A 25,210-nucleotide genomic window follows, 5' to 3' on the forward strand; every position below is an offset into this window, starting at 1 on the left:
CTTCAAAATAAATTTCTATCTTAAATTTTCTCACTCAAGAGGTAGCACGTGGTTCTAAAAAATTATCATAGTAAATAAATAATCACATGTTAAATAATCATTCTAACTTTAAGTATGTGATTTCACACTACTTCAAAATAAATTTTTGTCTTAAATTTTCCCACTCAAGGAGCAGCACGTGCCTTGCACGAGCAACTCTTACTAGTATTTGTAAAGAAATCTATGTAATGGTTTCTGTTTACCGTATATACAGGTCCCTGGTTCCTTGCATGATAACAGAGTTTTATAAATGTAAAAAAAAAAATTAATAATAATAATAATAATAAAATAAATAAATTCGAACGTTGTAGAGTTAAAAATTGTTATAAACCATTTAAATAATCAGGGAAAAGTAGTTTTATTTTAGAGCAGTTGATGGGAACAAATGAGTTAGTAGATAATAACAAATAAGCTCACGTTAATATTTTTGATAAGTATAATTAATCTAAAAAATATGTTTTTTTAGAAGAATTTTTTTTTCATTGTAATTTAGTACAATCACTTGTTTTTATCACAGTTTATTCTATAGTATATAATTATATAATGAATTTGAGGCCTTATTTGTGTACATGCACACACATGTTTTGCTTTTGAACTTTAAAGGATTTTGATGAAATATTAAAAGAAAATTCTTTTTATTTTTTAAATATAATTTGACATATGAAAGAAATAATTGTGTATTAATTATAATTTGAACCAAAAAAAAAATAGAAATACATAAAAGAAATTCTCTAAAAAGAGGGGAAAAAATCAACATATTAGTATTTAATCTCCATGACCAATTACCCAATTATCGAATAAATTTATTATAAAAAAAAAAAAGGTTGTCACATGTGAGACATAAAAAATGTCTTTTTTTGGTAAAGAGACATAAAAAATGTCACCACTGTGGAAGCATTGATTTTGAGTTTCGCTTAATGAAACCAGACGGTGAGAAACAACTCTCTTTCCTCTATTCTTATTGGCTACTTCTACTTGCAAGGAGATAAGATTGAGGGAGAATTGCTTCCCACGTGGCCGGCAAAAGTAAACGGTCAAAACTTCATATTTAAATTTACTTAAATTTAAAAGGCGTTTGAATTTTATATAGGTTTTATTGCAAGATGGACAGTTGTCCTTCACGTGGATTTTTATTTTTTATTAAGGAAAAAAAAAAACACACACGCAAAGAAAACGTAAGAAACAGCGAAAAAGAAATGTAGCACTTTCATTTCATCTGCAGCAAAACACTGGTCTAGTGCCACAGCAACTTAAGCAACATTCTCTCTTCCTTCCTTCGTCTCAGAAAAAGAAAAATGACGGACTTGGCCTTTTCCGTTGCAGAAAAAGTCATTGCCAAGCTAGGGTCCCTTGCTTACCAAGAGATTTCCTTGGCATGGAACATAGCAAGCGATTTGAAAAAGCTTAAGCTTACCATGACCTCCGTTCAAGCTGTTCTGCTGGATGCCGAGGAGAAGCAAGTGAAAAACCGAGGCCTGAGTGTTTGGCTTGAGCAACTCAAAGATGTCTTTTATGATGTCATGGATGTGCTGGATGAATTCGAGTGTGAAGATCTACGGAGACAGGTGGTGAAAACACATGGAAGCACTGGTAGAAAGGTACGTCGTTTCTTTTCATCTTCTAATCCACTTGCTTTCGGTATTAAAATGGGTCATAGAGTCAAGGACATCAGAGAGAGATTAGATGTAATAGCAAAGGATAGAAATCAATTTCAGCTTGAGGAGCGAGTCGATGATAAGCGAATTGTGCATAGGGAGACCCACTCCTTTGTTCGTGATTGTGATGTTATTGGGAGGGATGCTGACAAGCAAAAGATAATAGATCTTTTGATGCACACAAGTGATGATCATAAAGTCTCAGTGATTTCTATAGTGGGAATCGGAGGTTTGGGCAAGACCACACTTGCTCAGTGGGTGTATAATGATGATAGGGTAGATAAAAGTTTTGGCTCCAACAGAATATGGGTGTGTGTGTCAGAGGACTTTAATGTTTTAAAATTGGCAAAAATAATCCTCAAATCCGCAGGTGGTGAAATTAGTGAGAACATGACTATGGATGAAGTGCAAGCTCATTTACGAAGTATTCTAAAGGAAAAAAAGATTTTTTATTGTTTTGGATGATGTTTGGAATGAGGATCGTAACAAATGGACTGAGTTAAAGAATTTGTTAATAGAAGGAGAACAAGGAAGTAAAATTCTTGTCACTACCCGTAGTCACAAAGTTGCCTCAATGATGGTTCCTGGACCAATCCATGATCTAGAGGGTCTTCCTAACAAGGATTGTTTGTCCTTATTTTTAAGGTGTGCATTCAATGAAAGAGAGTATGAACAATATCCAAAACTAGTAGAGATTGGAGAGGAAATTGTGAAAAAATGTCGTAGTGTTCCTTTGGCTGTGAAGACTTTAGGGAGCTTACTTTATTCTAAAATCGAGGAACGTGATTGGATCGCTATAAGGGATAATGAGATATGGAAACTAGAGCAAAAGGAAGATGACATTTTATCCGCATTAAAATTGAGTTACAATCAATTGCCATCATACTTGAAACAGTGTTTTGCTTATTGTTCATTGTATCCAAAGGATTTTAGATATGATAATATAGACTTAATTCAGTGTTGGATGGCAAATGGGCTCCTCAAAAAGTCCAACAACAATACTACAGAGTTGGAAGATATTGGAGAACAATATTTAAAAGAGTTGTTATCAAGATCCTTCTTTCAAGAAGTTGAGGATGAAAGCCGATTTTCATGGACATTTAAAATGCATGATCTATTACATGATCTTTCATTATATGTTGCACAAAATGATTATTGCTTAATTGAAGACTCTAATAACACCAACAAATTTGAAAATGCTAGATACATTTCAATTTTGGACCACAATTTGGGTGTTGATGCAGTGATAACTTTTTCACACAAGTTGAGTAACAAAATGCGGACTATTCAATTCTCATGTGAAGAGTGGGATGAAGATGTAAGCAGTTCTACCATTATTAATGAATCCTTGGTAGAAACATGCATCTCAAGATTTAAGCACCTTCGCTTGCCAAATTTAAGAAATTCAAAGTTGGAGAAATTGTCAAGCACAATTGGTACTTTGAAGCATTTGAGATATCTAAACTTATGTGGAAATAAGAAAATAAAGAAATTGCCAAACTCCATTTGCAATCTACAAAATTTGGAAACTTTGATATTAATGGGGTGTGAAGAGATTGAAGAGCTGCCAAGAGATATAAGAAAGATGGTTAGCCTCAGGTATTTTGTTATAACCACAAAACAAACACATTTACCTGCCAATGGAATCGAGTGCATGTGTTCTCTTCGATATTTGCTCTTTTACAATTGTCCTAGACTAGAGTGTTTTAATGAAGGAATCCAACGCCTCACCGCCCTTCGTTTATTTTACTTCTATAATTGTAAAAGCTTGATATCTTTGTCGCAAGGTATGAAACACCTAACCGCGCTGGAATGTCTGGGAATTGGAAATAGCGAAAAACTTAATTTAATGGAAGGGGATGACTACCCGACGAGGCTTCGAGCATTTTGTATTGACGAATTGCTGCAATTAATGAGTTTGCCCCAATGGCTTAAAAGATCTGGCAACAATCTACAATATTTAGAAATTTATGATTGTGAGAACTTCGGGGTATTGCCAGAGTGGCCTCTCGATCTCAGTTCTCTTCGCAAGCTTGATATTTTGAATTGCCCAAAATTATTGTCTCTGCCAGAAGGGATGGATCGCCTCACTGCCCTAAGAGAACTGGAGATTAGGGGTTGTCCTGAATTGTGGAGATATTATGAGCAAGAGGTCGCCAAAGATTGGAGCAAGATGGTCAAATTCAGTTTTTTCTGAGTAGGTAAGGGCTAAAATCTTCTTCCTCTTCTACATATGCTTTATTTTTCTATCTTACTAACCTAACGTCTGGTTGTTTGTTGAATCAAATCACAATAAAAAAACAACTAACCAAGAAATCGTTTCTACTTTTCTTTTTAAAAACAAAAGGGTAATACATATTATAGCCAGATTAGATAGCAATAATTGTTGAGGAAACCCTCAGTGTCTTAGAAGTTGCTATTGCCTCTGATGTAGTTGTTTGTACTTGATTTTCTATATTAATGATATGTAGCAGTATTTCCTCATCAAAAAAAAGAAAAAGAAAAAAAGATAGCAATAATCGTTGATGTATCATGTATGTGACTTTTTTATACTTTTCTTTGGTTCATAATTTAAGATAGAAATAAATTGTAAAAAAATATGGATAATTACAACTTACCACCTGTGGTTTGGCACTATACCCACCTGAAGTTAACTCAGTTAGAGTTTCGTTACTCTCTTCTGTTAAAAATTAGGCTAAATATGCATTTTTGCTTTCTTTTATATCTCTCTCTTCTCAACACATAAAAAAACATAAAAGAATAAGAGAAAACAAAATCAAAAAATGAGGGTTTAAAAAAAATTATGAATAAACATTACCACCATCATAGAAGCTTTTGTCAAGAATCATTTCTAGCAAAAACAAATTCCTTCATCCATTTTTAAGCAGCCAACGAAGCCATAGCATCTAAAGTTTAAATCAAACCAAAAAATACCCACAAAAGTTGCTAACTCAACTAATTTGGAATTGATACTTTTTTTTCTCTCTCTGATTAATTAAATCTATGATTATATTCACTGTTAATGTATGAAGACATTGTATTAGTGAGTATAATCATTTTCTGTGTACTTTTGTGTTGCTTTTGTTTGTTGTGGTGTCCTACTTTTTTTAGCACTAGGTAGAGGGAGGTATAGTGGGCGGGACAGTGGGGCATAGCTTTGCTGTGTTTGGCAGCAAACAATGTTCCAACTATTTTGGGAAGCAATAAAAAGGACCGGTGCTGATTTTTAAATAATGGTTTACTAAGGAATGTGAATATTATGGGAAAATTTTTAACAGTGAATGTATGTGTAAATGTTTGATTGCTGTTATTAGATTTTTACCCAGCTAATTTGTTTTGTAGAGACCAGAAAAGTAGTGCATTGACATATTTGGCTGTGGTGTGGGGAAAATGTCTCAATACCATGTATTTTTGTTATGGGCTTTTAATTCATGATGATGGTGATGATGTTGTTACCTATTATAATTTATTATGGACTATGTCAAATACTATCTCTCTAGGAACAAACTCAGCCTTCTTCTCAGATCAGCTATGGAGCTGCAACAAATTTGAAGTTTTAATTTTTTTTTTTTTTGTGGGTATTTTTTTGGTTTGATTTAAGCTTTAGATGCTACGGCTTTGTTGGTTGCTTAGAAATGAATGAAGGAATTTGTTTTTGCTAAAGATGATTCTTGACAAAAGCTTCTATGGTGGTGGTAATGTTTGTTCATAATGTTTACAAAATCCTCAATTTTTTATTTTGTTTTCTCTTATTCTTTTATGTTTTTTTTTTTTTTTTTAAAAGGAGAGAGACATAAAAAAGAGCAAAAATACATATTTAGCCTTATTTTTAACAGAGGGTGGGTAACAGAATTCTAACTGAGCTAATCTTGGGTGGGTAGAGTACCAAATTTCAAACCACGGGCAGACAACTTAAATTTCAACCAAACTATAGGTGGATAAGTTGTAATTAGACCAAAAAAGAAGTAAGATATGAAATGTAAAAGATAATTTGCATTTTTTTGTTATAAAGATTGAATCTATGGAAAATAAAAAAGTAGACAAATTCCATAAAAAAAAAAAAAGAGCAGACAAATTATTATCAACTCTATTCTTTTGGGTTTTTTTCCCCTTAAATATTTCTCTTCAAATTTCACGTATTTGATTTAGAAGGGACAATTTTAGTATTCTAGTACGAAAATAATAAAATATGGACAAAGTTTAACTAGAAAATTGGTTGTAGTTTTTGGATATGAATTTTGATAAATCCACTATTAGATTGTATCTTCTTCTTATATCCTCCATGCTTGCAAAATTTATAGAAAATTAAAGATCAATAGTTATGTCATCAATAAATTGTTTAAATTACAAGTTTTTGTAGTTTAGGATTATGAATAAAATATAAGCTTATAGATCATATATTAAATAATATCTAATTTATACAAAATTTGACATGTGAAAGCATAAAAAACATGCAATTCAATGGTTAGATTTTCAGAATATGTAGTAATATTTATTTTATTGAGTAAGGTTGTAGCCTAAGGCTACAACTAATTGTGTAGCTAAACTTTATCCATAAAATATTATTTCTTCAAAAAAAATTTCTTTTCTTTCTCTCCCATTTGACAAAATTTTAAATAATGTTGATACTCATTTTCGCGACATATTTTCTACAAGCTTAATTCAACCAAGTCCAACTTCCTTGTGGTCTCAATTCATGTATTATATTTTATTTCATTCTTTTAAGCATGGCCCAAGCCCATGCGACTTATGGGGGAAATTGAGGAAGTGTGGTTTGGAGGGTATGGGCCGGTTCCTTTCAAACCTTTTGCATGAGCCTAGCCCGTGCGTGCCACCAAGTGGGCAAGGGATGCTGGTAGCACCTCAGGCTCATGGAGGTCTTGTATCCAAAACTTGCACCCCAAAACAGCTTTTTGCTCTGGGTGACTATGACCCAAAGTTTCTGCTCTAACCTAATTTTGCTACCATATTTTCTTTTCCACCCAAAAAACACAGCCAACCCTAAACTAATTAGCTAGCCTATTGTAGCCACCAAATGCAACTATCAAAAGCCTACAATGACAAGGAAACAATAGTTAATAGAGTCAGCCACTTTATTTCCAAAATCATGCTAAAAGCATGCCAAACTCTTCCCTAAACAAAAGCAGCCCAAGCCAAAACACCAAATTAGTATCATGGTGGATAAAAGCCTCTTCCACTACTCAAAAACCAGTCATTAGAAATACCCCAAAATCTATATAAAACTCTCTCTTCAACTCAAAAATGAATCAACCACGTTCTACCCACATACTTGAAACTTCAGAGCGAAAGCTTATTCAGTCAATCAACAATCTCACAATTCCAAAGCTTGGGGTGGAAATATAGGTACAGGAGAACCTTCCCTCTCTTCCTCACAACCTCTCTCAATTTCCTCTTCCCGCTGACTGTGGATTGAAGTTTCAAACCTATTGATACACGTTTTTCCCATAGAGCTGAAACTTAAGAGCAAAAACTCACTAAGCCAAGAAACATTCTCACAATTCTAAACCTTAGGGGTGGAAATATGAGTACAGGGAACCTTCCCTCTCTTCCTCACAACCTCTCTCAATTTCCTCTTCTCGGTGACTATGGGTCGAAGTTTCAGACCTGTTATGTTTTTATGTTTTTTTTGCACTTTTGTTATTAGCATTTTGATTCTCTCTTGTCAAAGCACCATTAGCCTTTTGTTCATTATACATTTGGAATTTTGGGCTTGATTCTCCACAATAAACACCTCTAAAGAACCCCCAAGGGGAGATTTGGGTCATTCTCGCATTTCCAACCCTTGTTGCAAAACGTCCCCGACAAATATCTTGTAATCTTCTCATTTCCTCTCTCTAAAAGTGAATTGAACATGGTGTTAATAATTCACTTGGCCTATATTTTCTTTTTAAGAGTGAATGCGATGCTAGAATATGAAATTAAAAAGGAAAAACAAATTAACATTGTTAGAGATATATTAGACATATTAGCCCAATGTAATAGGCTCAAGCTCATTCCTACTTGTACTAGTAGTCTAGGGTTTAGTTGCCTATATATACTCATGTTAGGATTCATTGTAACACATGTTATTGTACTACACTCTTACATAATAAAGATGAAGCCCCTAAGGGTTTCCTCTGTGGACATAGGTCGACGAGGCTGAACCATGTAACTCTCGTGTTCTCGTTGTTCCTATTCTATGCTTCCACTTTTACATCTACTCTATTATATACAACACGGTATAACACATCACATTGCTAATATATTTAACAAACATGATCCGTGTGTAAATTGCAATTTAAAGTCATATTATCAAGCAAATATGAAATCTATATATTTGATTATTCTCGTTTCTAAATTAACAGATGTTCTTGGGAGATTGTTCTCTTAGAAAAGGATATTCCTTGTGCTTAAAATTGCCACTGGTGAGATATATTTTTAATTTTCAATGTTAAATCTAGTGATTGCATTGGATATACATTTCTTTGTACCGGATTTTCTTCAATTTATATTCATCTAATGATTCCATGATTTAAAACATTGCAGCTTATCAATTCAGCCATACACATGCGGCACGGAAAGTCTCAGCCTTCACTTGTATTGTAAATAATTTTAATAATATTGTAGTGTGCATTTAGTGTTTGTAATAATTAATGGAGTGATGTGTGTTTATATCTATGATTTCATTCATGTTTCATGTATTATCTAATTTGCACAATGTTTTAGTAACTTAAGTCATGTGTGTGTTATTGATTTTTTGTTTATGCTTCTTGGTTATTGGAGTTACTCAAATGAAACTCTTTGTTGTGCTTTGTCATTTAATTAAAAAAAAAAAAATTTGAAGTTTGATCTTTTGTTGTATGGTGTAAAATGCCTAATGGCATTAGAATATTTGGTTAATTAGCCAACAATGTGAAAATTTGAATTTGATGGAAGTGGATGACTACCAAGAAGAAGTTTGCTTTAGTCATCAATTGCTAGTTCCAAATGTCAATTTGTTTTGAAATTTTGGTATTTTAAATTTTGTCATATCTACTGAGTGGCCTTAATGCCCCAAGAGGACAGTAGACTGAAGATTGTTCTAAATCAAGATGACAATGCCAAGGAGATATTGGTGAGTATTGTGTATAATTTGACACTTATACTATATTATCATGTAAATTTGGCCTCCATTTGTTTGCTGAGATTCACACAATTTTGAATATAATTGATGCCTCTTATTTTTGAAGGTTTGTCAGGTTTTTGTGGAAGGTTCTTCTAAGGAAAAGGGATTCCTTTAGCTTAAAACTTCTTTTCCTGGTGAGATTTCGAAGTTTGAATGCGTAGAAATCCATGATGATGTCAAAGCAACAAAGAAAGACATTAAATTAGCCATTAAAGTATCTTAGTGTCTCATCTGTGCACTTGATTGAATCAGTCTTTCTTGTAGGTCACACGTGGCTCTCTCAAAATTTGTTGGTAATTTTGGTAAAGAATCTATATTGTCATTGCAATGGTTTTTTAGCTCTCGACATGCTTTATTGATATGTACCGGCTCATGAAAACTTGCTATAGCTCTGAGGTTTGGAGGATTACCAAAGGTGTATATTTGATGAAACAAAAATTTCCTGCTTGCCACATGTTTGGTGGTAAGCATATGCATAGCTTCTTCAAAATTTTCGAAACTAACTATTAATTTCATAGTTATTGTAATCCAAAATAACAAACTTCAATTTTTTTTACTCAAAAAACACTAGAGAAGATATATATAGTTTTGTGTGTGAAGGCTATATTTTTTAAATCTCATATTACACTTAAAAACCATGATTCCTCCTGGATGTTAAGCAAGCTAAATCCTCTAATGAAGACTATTGACTTCTAGATTTAGGTACTTTTTACTATCATTTTCAAGGTTTTGGGTACTTCCTATAGGTTTTTAATTTTTGGTTCTTTCTGTAAATTATTAATATTGGTTCCGGTCTTTAATATATGGTCCTCCTACTAGGTTATTACTATCATGCTCAAGGTTTAGAAAATCCTTAGTAGTTGTGTAATGTGGGAAGTGGAGAAAAAATTAACATTATTTATGTCTATCTTATTGCTTGCATGGTGTACTATGTCATTTGCTTTGCTTTACTTGCGTGGATAATGTTGATGATGTATAGCTTGGGTTTTCATTGTTGACACTTGATACACTTATGAGTACTAAGCTGATAAGTGTTTCTTGATGAAAATTTGGAATTACAGCCTATCAACATATATAAAGAGTTTTATATTTTACTAATGATCCTATGTTTATTGGTTTGATCTTAATTTTAGGTTATTCTGGTGTCATTACAGCTTTGGTAAAAGGTTTCCTTTTCACTTTACAGGGTAGAATCTATAAACTTTATGGGCAAGAGGCCTCTGGAAAAACAACACCTAGCCCTTCACATTATCTAGGAAGTTAAAATCAAAAGTGCTAAGGTATATCTGAACTTTGTCCTCTTAAACTTTTTGATCAAAAGTGTTTAAAGGTATAATTGACTCAGGTGAATAGGGAACTTCTTTCTAACCTGCTACTGTGAAATCTAATAAGTCAATTTACATAGATCCCAATTCCCTTGATTTTTCTAATATATAGTTTTCACAATAATCAAAGCTAATTATAGATCTTTCTACAAAACTTTCACGCCTATTTTAGTAATTATCATTTTGTCAAAGGTTGTTGAACCTTAAGCACATCTCTCTCTCATGTCTTTCTTCCCATGTGAGAGCTCCATGACTAATGGATTTGACGCATTTAGTTTTGCACAATTTTTAACTTTTATCTGTATTCTTCATTTATGGTGGCCACTTAAATAAATAAAAATAATAAAAAGATGACACCTGTTTTTTTTTTTTATCTAAAGAAAGTTTGAGAACTGCTATAATAATATTGTAAGTCATTACATCTTATTATATGCTAGGATAGGTAAATACTCGACCAACAATTCCCCATGAAAAGAAGGAAGTATCAAAAGAATTTGAAAATATTTACCTGAACAATTAGTAGTTAAATATACATTTAAAGAAAATTCCCAACAAATATAGGTGGCCAAATCTCCGTATGTTAACCTATATTGATTGGATTTGCAGTTTGTTTCATCATTGGATCCTATACTATTACAACTTAATTCAGAGAAGAAAAGAGTGTTGAGTTATTTCATATTTGCACTCACTTTGTTATATTCTTTCTCAATATTCTTGTGCTTTAATACCATCCTGCATGTTTGGATTTTTCAGGTAGATGCCCTTCTCCTCTAATGTGAACTTGGATCATATGATAGGTGGCACCTTCAAAGATGCACAATCATGAAAAATAACACATGCACTTACAAATATTCAGTCCTCGTTCTACCAATCTCATTCATAAATTTTCTTCACCAGGTTGAAGACAATATATCTAGTCATTTTTAACCTCCTTGTTTATATGTTATAAGTTGTATCTTATTAGTGTAGCATGGAGGAATCCATTTATCTGCCCATGTTAACTTTTATTTCTAGGTTCAATCAAGTCCAAAATCATGGCAATGTTTTGGACACATGGACGAGGTCACCTGTGGTGGGAATGCCTTGAAATTCTATGCAGTTGTATGACTGAGGATGATAAGAACATGACTGCTCCAGATCGAGGATGAGGTCAACCTTCTATCACTTTTGATAATAAGGAGCATTAATAAACCTGCAAGGTTCTTAGAGAAATATTATTTTTTTTAAAAGCCATGCTGCCAGTCCCTTTAGGAGTAAGCATTTATCTTTTTGAATAAATATTCGCCTCAATTCTACCTCACCTTTTCATGGAGATAGTTCTCTGTGCAGTTGCTTTCTATTAATTGTACTCTCATCGTTGGTATAAGAACATTAGAGAAAACTTCACAGCTAAGTATCTACAACTTAAAATAATGAACCAAATTTTTGGTTGCTACCCTATTCCCATTGATCTTTCTTGAGAAAGTCATAGTTTCAATCATAATGGGCCATATTTCTATTGGATTAAAAGGCCATAGTTTTAATATTACAATAATATATGGTCCTCCTGCTAGGTTATTACTATCATGCTCAAGGTTTAGAAATTCCTCACTAGCTGTATAATGTGGGATGCGGGGAAAAAATTAACATTAGTTATGTCTTTCTTATTGCTTGCATGATGTGCTATATTATTTGCTTTGCTCTACTTGCATGGATAATGTTGATGATGTATAGGGTTTTCATTGTTGACACTTGATACGCTTATAAGTACTCGGCTAATAAGTGTTTCTCGATAAAAATTTGGGATTTCAACCTATCAACATCTATGAAGAGTTTTATATTTTACTAATGATCCTATGTTTATTGGTTTGATCCCAATTTTAGGTTAGTCTGGTGTCATTACAGCTTTGGTAAAAGGTTTCCTCTGCACTTTACAGGGTAGAATCTATGAACTTTATGGGCAAGAGAGGCATCTAGAAAACACACTCAACTCTTCTCTATCAGGTTTCCAACACATCTTATCCTCACCAAACCCCCTTACTGAAGAACCATATATGGTATCCATGAAACCCGACATAGCCTCTAATTCCTAAGCATACACACCCCTAAAGAAACTTACATCCCAACAGAGGACTCCATTAGCGGACTTCATAAGTTTAGCCACACTAGCCTCCTTATCTCGGCAAAATCTAAAAAATTCAGGTTAGCTAACTACAAGAGATGTCTCATCTAACTACAAGAGATGTCTCATCACACCAAGGTCTTGCCAAAACTTCACCCTAGACCCATCCCCAAACTTCATATATAATGTGGCGAGAAAAAGAAGGCCAACCTCAACTAATATTTTTCCACAAACCAACACCATATGGACCATTAACAAACCTTGTACACCAACCACCCCATACATAGCCATATTTCACTTTTATCACTTGCCTCCAAAGGGCAGCCTTCTTAATCCCAAATCTCTATAACCACTTCTCAAGCAAAGCTTCATTAAAAAAGTATTACCTTCCTTATCCCCAAGCCACCTGAAGAAATATGAGAACAAACAGTAGCACATTTAACCAAATGAAATTTGGGTTTTGTCACCAATGCCACCCCATAAGAAATACTTCTAAAGTTTTTCAATTTGGTTAGCCACAACAGCAGGTATAGGAAATAAAGATAGAAAATAAGTGGGCAAATTAGATAGAGTGCTTTTGATTAATTGTACTCTCATCGTCGATATAAGAACATTAGAGAAAACTTCATAGCTAAGTATCTATGACTTAAAATAATGAACCAAATTTTTGGTTGCTACCTTATTCCCATTGATCTTTCTTGAGAAAGTCACATTTTCAATCATGAAGGGCCATATTTCTATTGGATTAGTGGTAGCCTTGAAATATATTGTCTCATTTATGTCTATATAGACTTTATATTTTGTCATATAATGAGAAGGGCATCCACTTTTCTTGGTGGATTTGTGCATATGGGTTTCAGGTGCATGGTGTCACTTTGTGATTGCTGGTGTCAATGTCTGAATTTTCTTCAATCTTCTTAACAACATGAAGACATATCATAAACTGAGTGGAAAAATTAAGACAAAAGTAAATTAAGAAAGAAAAAAATATTCATGTAGCAATTGAAGCATAAATATAAATGAGACATTCCACAGAAAGCAGCTCATGCAAGCTGACAGTGCCAAGATAGCCAAGTATTTGGGTAAGATGATTGAGCACTTAATAAATCTCCCTAGATGCATTTCCTTGAAAATTATGTCAAAATACTGAGAAGCCTATTACTTTTGTTGACAACATCTTTGCATAAAATTTGGTTGTTAAAGGTCTTGAGTACATTCTAGATGGATAAACAAATTTTATCATGGACAAGAAAAGTGATTGAAATCTTTTGTGTCCAATATTATTTATGAATTTCCATATTTTCATATATTTTGTTCCATTTTATTCAAGTAACTGGTCTTGGGCTATGCGTGCAAGTCAGTTGAAAAATAATCTCACACATTCAATGAAAAACTTGAATGGGGGATACAATTAGGCAAAGGTTTTGGCTGCAATTCTGACTTCTGAGGTCTTGGAATTGGCTTGTTAACATGGAGAAAAAGAAAGAAACCAATTCTTAGATCCAGTGACAAACATGAAGCTGAATTGTATACGTTCAAAAATGATGGAATCCTTGATAAGATATTCATGATCTTAAGAAGGCAATTGTTTGATAGAGAAAGAGAATCATGTTAGATTCTTGAATGGTTGAGCTGTTGAGTTATAATCAGATATGTTAGATGTCAAATTACTCAACTACTTTACAACACCTTAAGGATCTTTGAACTTGAGATTACAAAAGTATCTTCCTCTTCATGCATTTCTCCTGGTGTGAATTAACCAATTGACGAGTGTAACATTTAAAGTTGTTTCAATTGAAAAACCCTTTTCATTATTTCAAAAGACAAACATCATCACAGCTCTTATATGGTTGGGTCTCATTGGTTGTGTTTGGTTTGGTGGTCAAGTTGGAAATTTTTTTTTTCTAGTCAAATAAAAAAAAAGATTTTCATTTAACTATTTAGGCCTATAATTCAATGCATGATTGCATTTTATATAATTAGGAAAAAAAATATTTGAATTCTCAAAATACCAAAATAAATGAAACTAACAAATTTAAACTAAGTCTCAAAATCCAAAATAAATTAAACAAACAAATTTAAAATTATGGATTAGGTCAAGTCACTTGGGTTGAAAATCTTGCCAACTGAAATGACAAAACCCAATTCATCTCGAGCTTAAAAAAAAAAAAAAACTAATCCTCATCTCAATCTATCAATCCATGAAAATCCAATATAAGGGTATGTTTGGTAAACTGTAATAGGCACTGTAATGTAATAGTTATTCCTATGGTTTTGCTATTCAGTAGTTTAGTTATATTTTTATTATTAGGAATAATCATTCCTTATGAATAGCTATTCTTTAAAATAAGAAATAACTATTCATTTCTAAAAGAGATGTAATATTTATTCCTTAGTAGATGTATTAATTTCTACAATTAATATATTTCTAAATAAAAAACTTTCCATATGCAAAAAACAATTATGAAAATAAAAAATCATAAAAAATAACTACTCTCTTTTTTAAATTTAAAAATATTAGTTTTTAGGAAATATTATTATACGAGTAAGATATTTCCTAAAATATATCTTAAGTTTGATTTAAAATGCTTTCAATCCTTTGTCTTCAGGGTTCTATTATTATGTTGTCACCAAACAAATAAATAATAATAAGCATTACATTACAACATTTTGTATTCCTTGTAATTTCTATTTCTATTCCTATGTAATTATCGTTACAATCTACCAAACGTGCCCTAAGGCTTGGGTTAGGTTGAATTGGGTGAGCTTCATCATATTTGATGAGTTAAATGCAACCCTCTAATTACTATAATCACAACAAAATGTATACTTCTGCACCAATTATTATAGTTATTATAAACTAGTATGTAACTTAAGCTTACGCATGGGAATGATGAATTGTAGTGATGCTATTAATATTATTTTGGGTTATTAAACATATAGGATATAGTTTGACCAATACATTTGGAGATACTAAAATAGTTTTTTTTTTCTTTTTTTTGTAATTTTCATGATATTGGTTACGTCAAATTTTTCATTACATTGCTATTACGTATATAATTTTGAAAATAACTATTGGATCTAAATATACAATATCAATTCACAATTATTGTCTATGAAATTCTACTAAATACAACACAAAATAAAAATAATAAATTGGTTAGGTAATATATCTTAAATTGAACGGTGTAGGTGTATGAGATCGTTTAGCTCAATTATAGTTTGTTACATTCAATATTTTCGCATTCAAATATCTGAATAGAAACTGTATAAAAAATATGTTCATTAGTTTAGAGAAATAATAATAACAAAAATCTAAATAATCTACTTTGTATGGAAAGCTAACAAAAGCAAAACCCAATTTTGATTCTAATTGAATTTTCTCTAAACTATGGTTATATATATATTGAATTGTTTTTATTTTTATGATTAGGTTTTTTATGGTTTATTTATATTGGACTCCCCGTTTTCTACACTAAATTAACTCATTTGACACAATTTTTTTTTTTTAAACTTAGTTTAGATGGAACATATGGCATAAGATTAAACTCTAGTTGAAATTCAATTTTTACACTTAATTAACTCACTTGGCGTAAAAATTTAAAACTTAGATTAGATGAAATATGTGGCGCAAAATTAGGTACTAATTGAATTCCAACTTAAATTTAAATTGAATTTTCTCTTAGCTTTACTTATATATATATATATATATATATATATATATATATATATATATATATATATATATATAACTAACACCACAAATCGAATCCATAATGGCCCATTCATCCTAGGATTTGGGCTTGAACCAATAAACACAACCAAGGACCAAAGAAGAGCACGAAAAGTCTATGAATGAAAACTTTGCCATGACTTGGGCATGTGTTATTGGACTACTTTTTATCAAGTATTAATGGTGGTCCATCGTGTAAAAAATGCAATTGAATGACAAATTGACAAATGGACAAGTTGATAATTTTTGGCCAAGACAAATTCAACCCAACCTAAGCTTGGAATAAAAATATTATTAAAATCCAACTTAACCCATCTCACCCATCATTTAAAAAAAAAAAAAAAAAAAAACTCAACCCAACCCATCAACCCAAGACATTAGTGGGTTGAAACTTGAAATATAGTTGTGCAGTTGTGATGATTATAATAATTTTTTTTTAATAAACGATTATAATAAATTTATAATTAAGATAAAGAAAAGGTGTAACGCATGGATCAAAGTCAAACCAAATATGGCCCGTTCATCTTGGGCTTGGGCCAATGAACACTAGCAAGGACCAAAGAAGAGCATGAAGAAAACCCATGAACATCACAACAATGACGCCGGCAAACAGAAATACAAACACATACACAGAGTGAAATTATCAGAAAACAGAAATGGGTTTCTCACTTTCTCTACCTTAAACCCCAAAGCCAAAATCTTTACAGGAATTCCTTACAAAAATGAGTTTCTTTACGCCTTCACTAATGAACCATCTTTGTCTCAATGCTTTCAGCAGAAGACCTCGCCTTTTTACTCTGCTCTCTCCACCAGGTCTCTCTCTCTCTCTCTCTCTCTCTCTCTTTCTCTCCAATTTTATTTCACGGTTTGTTGTGGTAAACTTTCTGGGACATTGTAATTTTCTTGGTTTTTGTAACTGCTGAAGTTTTGGTGTTTGTTTGATTTCAATGCCTCAAACGCCTTTGTGCTAGACCTTAGTTTTCTGTACTGGGTTCCTAGATTTTGCGAAGTTTCCTTCTTTTTCGTTTTTGGGTATTTTGCAATGACTCCAATGCATGTTTGCATGAATATGACATTGAAAAGATTAAAAATAATATATAGAGCACTTGCTTTCTCTCTGCTTAATTTACATGTGAAAGAAGAAACAAAGGCCCATCTATAGGTACTGTAATTATAGTGTGTATATATATATATATATATATATATATATATATATATATATATAGGAAGTAAATAGGAACTATAAATTACAAAGGAATAAAGGATTTTATTGCTGGAATGCTAGAGCTTGTGATGCTAATAATGGAAAGAAGAAAGATAGGAAAAATTTGTGAAATTGATAAGTGGAAGGAGGCTAGTACTTGCAAGGGCATAAACATGGTGAGTTGAGTGCAGTAGGTCAGGGAGAAAATGAACAATGAATGATGTCAACAAGGAATCCTTGTTTCTTCTTTAGTAGGCTAAATCCACTAAATAATCACGCCCTGCCACCTCCCCGCCGCTCCCAAAATATTAATAAAAGGAAAAAAAGATAAAGAGATAAGTTCCCTTCAATTTTTGAGAGTGAAGACAATCTGTGAGTTTTTTATTTTTTTTGTTTAATATTTTTTTAATAATTGGTATGTGCTGTAACTGATGTGCAACAAGGGATTTCATCTTATGCTTAAATTTATTACCTAGGCCACAAATCTGAAACTATGTGGAAACTTTAGTACACCCTGCAATTTTACTTATCCAAAAAAGAAAAAAAAAAAAAAGTATTCCCTATCAGACCTTAACATCGTGTTCAAGTAGCGAACTCTTTTGACTTCTAGATTGGGGTACTTGTTACTGGTGTGTTCAAGGTTTTGGGTAAATACTGTAGTTCTGTAATATATGGTACTACCTGTAGGTTCTTTACATTGTGCTCAACTTCTAGGAATTCATTAGTAGCTATTTGAGGTGGGATGTGGAGAAAAAAATAGCGTTGCTTGCATGGTCTACCATTTTATTTTGAGTCCCTTAACTATTAATTTATTAATTGAAAGAGGGTTCTTTTCATGTTATGCTTTAATCACATTATTTGCATTGCTGTTGCACATGTGCATAAGGCTTAGCACTTCCTTGTTGCCATTTTCATGATACGCAGCTGATTAGTGTTGTTACATGAAAATTTGGAACTGCTGTCAGTCAATATATAAAAAGAGCTTCAAAATGTACTACTTATGGACCAGTTACTTCTTGATGGAGGTATGATAACGATTTTCTTATCTCAATTGAAAATTTTAGCTACAAATAAATGGATTATGGAGTAGTGTCATTACAGCTGTGGTGAGAGATGTCCTTTGCACTTTACAGGGAAGAATTGTTGAAATTTATGGGCGAGAGGTATCTGGTAAGACAATGCTTGCCATTCACATCATCAAGGTAGCTCAAAAGCTTAGAGGTGCATACTAATTTTTTCCTCTTCCTCTTGCACTTTGTGATTGGTGTTTTAAATATGACTTGAATTAGTTTGGTTTGCCAAGTATAACAGGAAACTTCTTTTTAACTCATCATAGTGTAATCCAATCAATCAATTTAAAACATAGATCCAAAACCCTTAACTTTTTTAATATACATTTATTACATTAATCAAATCTAATTATTTTTTTTGATAAGGTCCTTGTGCAAAAATTGCATGGCTATTCTGCCCCTGGGCATGAACTTAAACTGCTTATCCCATCAAAGGTGAAATTGTTGAAAAAATTGGTTTTTATATCTTATACAAAACACACAGCGGAAGCAACAAACATGAATCTATTTCATTCATGATTGACAAAATGCAGTATGTAAATTTCAGAATTTAAGAACAAGATAGCGTACCTTGGTGTGGTGAAATCCAAAACAAAATATTAAAAGTACTTGGGAACACTTTTAATCTTCACTCCAATTTCACTTTACGCCCAAGAAGTGTGGTCTCTCAATTAGTTTCCAATGGAGAATAATCGAGTGGCTTCACTCACACATACACACCATTTCACAATGATGTCTCTATCTCAAAAAATTCTGTATGTTTCTCCATTTATAACTAACGGATTATCTAATTAAGCTGGCCTATTGGGCCTTTCCAATTAGGCTTTAGTGTGTGACTTAGAGTGGAACCAAAAGAGACCAATAAGACACTAGCTCTAATGGGCCTTGGACTTTTCTGCCAACTCTTGACAAGTCCAAAGTTACTATTAATTATAATACCACTATATAAATATAATTGCACTCTAAGCCTTATTAATAAATTATATCCCAAAACTTTATTATACATGCAACCTCTTCATAAAATATTTATAGTAATACAAAGTCATGAATATAGACTGTTACTTTGAAGATTACTACATCTTAATCCCTGAGTACTCGGCCTAATCCTTTAAGTTATTCATCTTATATTTATGAAATCCAATTTCATAAATATATACTTAAGTATCTTCTTACTAAAGTGGTTAGGCCTAACACTCTGAATAACCAAACCCATTAAACTTATCTCAAGAGAATATTTTATATCTCTGTTAAGAGATTATGTATTCTATTTTAAGAATATATGTTCCATCAACACTAAATGTGGCTGCCTAACATACTGAGGTTTTGATCGTGAGTTTTGATCTCACTCCTAATATATTAAAGCAACCTACGTCTCATGATCAGGTCCATTATTCTCTCAAGATTAGGAGTTCATGCAAATAGAAGTCGTGAGATTTATCATTCATTTGACAGTCGTTAGAAGAATAATCAATCTCACAGTGGTCTAGTTCAATATGTCTTAACTCTTAAAACATATCAACATACCAACTAGAAATCTCAACTTCTATGATTAAGACAAATCATCTTAGTTGATATATTATAGTCTTCGCAAATGAAATGCCCAATTTCATCACTGACTACGAACTATAATTCTGAGTTTACAAAAACCTTGTGATTTATATCTTCTGTGATTTTTCACAAATCACATACTATGCATCTCATGGACTATATGATAATGTTCAAATATTCATGTTACCATTATTTTAGATAATAATAAAACAACTTTATTAATCATAATATTAAGTCAAACATAATGTTATACATAACATCATACAATAGGATTTAAGGGCACACATCATAACAAAATGCTCCCAAATTACTTGGCAACTACTATTAGAGGGTGGGGTCAGTTATTCGTAGGTTTTACTAGCCAGAGACGATTCTATGGGGCTCTTCTTTAGAAAGATTCCCTCTGTTATCTAAAAAGTAAAAAAATTCCTACCTATTTTAGCTATTATCATTCTATCAAGGGATGTTAGACCTTACTAATAAAAAAATAATAAAAATCAAGGGATATTGGACCTCAATGAGTAGATTATTACAAATTCTAGTCCAAACGGCCCAAAGGACTTCAGTAAACCATGTTCTATGCATTAAGATATTTCAATTGTCAATTCATCAGCCGTGTTCAGCATAAATTTTGTTGGGCTAATGGTTCAGCTAGACCACCCTTTTGGTGCACTTTCATTAGAAATATCACACTTGTTTGGAAACTGATCATAAATACATTTATAATTCAATTGCTATTAATCTGTTGTTTGGATGTCTGATATGTAAATCATAACTGATAATCTCTTAAAACCCATCTTGCAATTAATCCTCAGATGCAAGATACAACTGTATTCAAAACTTGTTCTCTAGAATTCAGAACCGTATCACATTGCTTCATGCTTCTTAGTCATGGATAGGAGCCCCTACTTCCTTCTTCTTTCTGTATGGTTTCTATGAATAGTCACTATTTACTTTATCAAAGGTCCTTTTTTTTTCCCCCCAGATTTTATGCTGTCTTGGCTCAGAGGTAAAGCATGTGGCTTTAACCACGTAGTCGTGGGTTCGATCCCCACAGACGGTGTTACCTTTTATCTTTCACTTATCCCAAAAAAAAAAATTACATCTATTAAGCTACAGTTATGAATGTTTTGTACATAGCAACATGTAATTGTGAATATTAAAACTGCTAGCATCACCAGAACAGTGCGACCAATTTGAAGATTGACATCTTATGAACATGAACAACAACATGGACCATCCATCACTGACAGACAACATAAGTAGATCTCCATCACTGACATACAGCATAAGTGACATCCCATGTAGAGAAAAAATAAGCATAGATGATAGTATGAACTCCAAGGTTGAATTATTAGAACAGGGCCAAGGACACATGTTCTTAGCAGAAGGAAACCCCGAGCCTAGCAGAAAACAAAATCAAGAAGATTCACTTCAATTCAATGCTTCCAACTATCAGGCCTCAAATGTAATTCAGCCAACGTCACCAATTCATATTGAGAATTTTCTCAAACTCAAGGATGGAAACTGATGGAGATCAGCACGAGTATCACCCGTCCTTGTGTCATCGTCCAGAGTTGAACTTTACCTACATCAACTCGTCCAAGAACAAGAGCATACAAGGATGCTCGTCCATTGATAACCAAGTTATACAATGAGGGTTCTCCATAGACGAGTTTATCTACAGACAACAAGTACATGGACGGCCAAATTATACTTGGTGAATTTTGTAGAAAATCCTCCGTTAGATTCACATAAACAAAATACGACACGTTACTTGATACGTGAAAGGAATTCCACATACTACGCTCCATTTAACCCATTTCCCTTTTCAACCATCAACGTTACCCACGATGGTGGTGGATCCAAACAAGTAGACCCACGTCTAACTCTCTACAAAAGGGGTAAATCCAATTCATCCAAGGTAAGTTCTAACTATTCACTATTTTCTATCCTTGTGTCCTACAGAGAAAACTAACTTAATCGTCAGAGGATCCTTGGCTGGGTCACACCGGTCACCTTTAACAGTTCTTTCTTTCTTTTCAGGATTCATAGTCATTACCGTAGCTCAAAGTATTTCAGCCTACTAATTTTCGTGCATCATCAGAAACAATTACAACCTTAGTTTCAGCATTAAATAAACTTATACAATGAAGATGGAAAAACTGAAAGCAAAATAATATATGGAGTAAATTTTCACATTTACTTACCGTCGTCAAGTAAAACCAAGCTCTCCACTGAATTTGCTATGTAAGCCAACCAATCAGCGTCTTTAATTGCAAGAATGTTCTGATTTAGACTCTCTAAATAAATTGAAACCACCCCAATGTCATTTTTAATTAGAAGTTCACCCTTGTCAGTGTAGCCATATAATTTATGAACCTAATCTATTGATACAACACATTTCTTAGTCCAAGACTCAGCCACACCATAATCTTCCATCACCCATACGTTGTAATTGACAGTCGGATAAATGTTAGGATCATGAGAGAAAGCAATTAAAGCCAGTGATCCCTTGAAAACCACTAGTTGATAAGAAAATAGAATTATTCCAAATGAGTACCTACGAGGCACCATTATCTTACGGAAGCTCTCATCACTGAGATCAAAGGACAAAATACACTAAAAAAAGTAGTTAGTATATGCTATAGTGTGTAGAGGTGTGTAGCCAATTTGCCAACCCTCCAAAACTAACCCAACCCAACTCAACCTGTCGAGTTGGGTTGGTTTTTAGGGCTTGGTGGATTGGATTAGGTTACAAAAAAAAAATTTTGATAGCTGGTTGGGTTGGGTTCGGATCATAAAATTTCAAACCCGCCAAATCCAACCTAACCCACCCATATATTTAATATATATTTAAAATATATTATATAATTAATAAATTTTTTAAATAACCAGCTCTTCCTATCCTATATAAAAGCCAATTAGTTCACACAAACCCTAGTAAATTACTATTGTTATATAATCATTAGTATTGTTTGCCTTTAAGGAACATTGATACTAATTTTTGGGTTTTTTTAATAAATTTATATTTTTTTACTCAATTTAATAATAATAATAATAATAATAGAAAACTGTCCACCCATGGATTCAACCCAACCCATGTAGGTTGGGTTGAGTTGGGTTAGGTTGAATTTTTTTTAACCCACCATGGTAGGTTGGGTTAAAAAAATTCCCTTAACCCAACCCAATCCAACCATGCACACCCGAGCGCCTCCAATACAACATATAAAGGGTGACCTAAAATCAATACATCCTTATTCCGATTTTAAAACATTTCTCCACGAATCCATACTTGATGTGTAAATCTCGCTCACACAAGCACCCACAAGTCTCAAAATCTTGAAGTCATCGTTTTGAGAATCAAATTGATACAAACCCAAAACCAACATAACTGCACTTGTCTGGATAGGGAGTAGCTAGATTAAGCTTCTTCAACTTTCTAATCCTTGGGTTCGTGTAACAGATAAGCATTGTGATTGTTAGTGGATATTAATGATTTGGCTTGGTTGAGATTCAAGTGTTTGGTAATTAAGATGGGTAGGTGATGATGGACAGATGGAGTACCAAGATTTGGAAACGCACCTAAATCGGATTAATGATTTCATTTCTAGCTCACCCAGGATTTCTTCCACCACATCATCTAGAACACACTGAGCAATAGTGGCAGTGGATCTCTGCATTGCATGGTACCTATTATGTGATGAGGGCTCTTCTTTTATTAGTTGGGATAAAAAGTCTTAGGATTAATTACAGAAAGTCACCCTAAATTGAGTTCATAACTTTTAGCATTGACCTTTTTTTTTCTAGAAGACATGATGGTTTCCTTTTTAAGTTAATAAATTTTGACATACACTTCTAGCATGCATGTATGCATGCCCCTCTATGTCCTTTAGCTCTTCATCACATTTCCTCTTCGTTTCTAGTTCTTGCTTCCTCTTTCTGATTTGTGATACTGCTAGCTTCAGCCTTCAAGTTCAATTCTTTATTCTTTAGAATGAGAAACCCTACATGCTTGGTGAAGACAAATAAGTATACAATAAGAAAATCAATAATAAAAAAAGCTACTCAATCTTTAGTTATATCATGTGCTTAAATCGGACCATCGCATTAAGGTTATAGCCAAATCAAAGTTCGATGGTTAACATGCATTCTACGACGAAGATTAGACACCTGCAATTATGATTGGCAATTAAATAATCAAATCACGATTGATCTATCATAATATCATTGCTCTAGGATTACTACAAGGGTGTACCATTGCCCATATAATTATATGATTCTAATGGATAAATGATCTTTATTATATATTTTAATTTAATATCCTATGAATTAGTGTTTTATTAAAAATAAATCCCTAATTTGTTTTAATCCTTGGCAAAGCTGGTGCGGGTCCAAAGAGGAAGCTGAAAGTAGGCAAGGAAGAGGAGGAAGCATAAGACCCAAAGAAAATTAAACTTGAAGCAATAACAGTGCAAATTTTGATACAAGTAGTGTTACAGATAATAAAAGGATTTTACTAATGTATACTCTAAGGGCACAATAATTAATTATTTTTGGAAATATTTTCTCAGAAATTGAAAACGCATTAACAGCTTTTTCAATTTTCAAGAAAATATTTCTAAAAGCATTGAGTTGGTAGTTTTTACTGGATCTAGTCCACTCATGTTACTTTTTTTACCTTCGATTACCAATTTGTCACATCAGTCATCATAATTCATTTTTGTCAAATGGTCTATATCCTTTCTTTTTTGACACGCACCCAAATCATCCCAATCATTGACATGAACCTTTTTTTTTTATTCATTCAAAGTTTACATGATATTTTTTAGGCTAAGGTGCAAAACAAACATCGAATGTTTGGGGTTTTTGGATTTTACCTTTTAAAGTTTAAAACTTTAAATTTGAGTCCCTAACGTTATGAGCAATTTTGATTGGCAATTCCTCCATCCATATTTTTTGTCAAGTGCCACATATGTTTACTTAGTACAATAAAACAATGCCACGTCAATTTATTTTGAATAATTAATTTAATTTTTTTAAGAATTGCAGTAAACTAAATCATAAAAAATAAAACAAAACAAACACATAATCTGCTCATTGAGTAGTTTAATGAAATCCAAACCCAAACAAAATCTCAAAACCCAAGCCAAATTTCTACACTCTAAGCAATCACAGCACACACTCAAACCTAGGTTTGTGTTCTTGTGTGTTCGTGTTCAAAATGAATCTAGATCTAAATTCATGTGTTTTTGGGTTTTTAATTCTTTATTTTTTCCTTTTTATTTTGTTAAAATTGATAGACAATTTTTTTTTAATTTTCCCAAAAGTCCCCATTGATCCCAAAGTGGCAGCCTCCTCCCCATGGTT

The 25,210-nt window shown here is 32.7% G+C and overlaps 1 long non-coding RNA gene and 1 pseudogene across 1 annotated transcript; both read left to right on the forward strand.

Annotated features, from left to right (window-relative positions):
• The first annotated feature begins 1,292 nt into the window (after window positions 1-1,292).
• On the forward strand, window positions 1,293-8,464 carry LOC142618529 (putative disease resistance protein RGA1; annotated as a pseudogene).
• An 8,193-nt stretch (window positions 8,465-16,657) lies between these two features.
• Window positions 16,658-24,387, forward strand: LOC142618687 (uncharacterized). Its single transcript, XR_012841329.1, has 4 exons — window positions 16,658-16,831; window positions 18,147-18,247; window positions 18,356-18,443; window positions 24,224-24,387. It is a non-coding gene; the product is annotated as an uncharacterized LOC142618687 (long non-coding RNA).
• Window positions 24,388-25,210: the final 823 nt, after the last annotated feature.

Source organism: Castanea sativa, chromosome 12 (assembly GCF_040712315.1).
Source record: "Castanea sativa cultivar Marrone di Chiusa Pesio chromosome 12, ASM4071231v1".
In the NCBI taxonomy this organism is placed as follows: domain Eukaryota; kingdom Viridiplantae; phylum Streptophyta; class Magnoliopsida; order Fagales; family Fagaceae; genus Castanea; species Castanea sativa.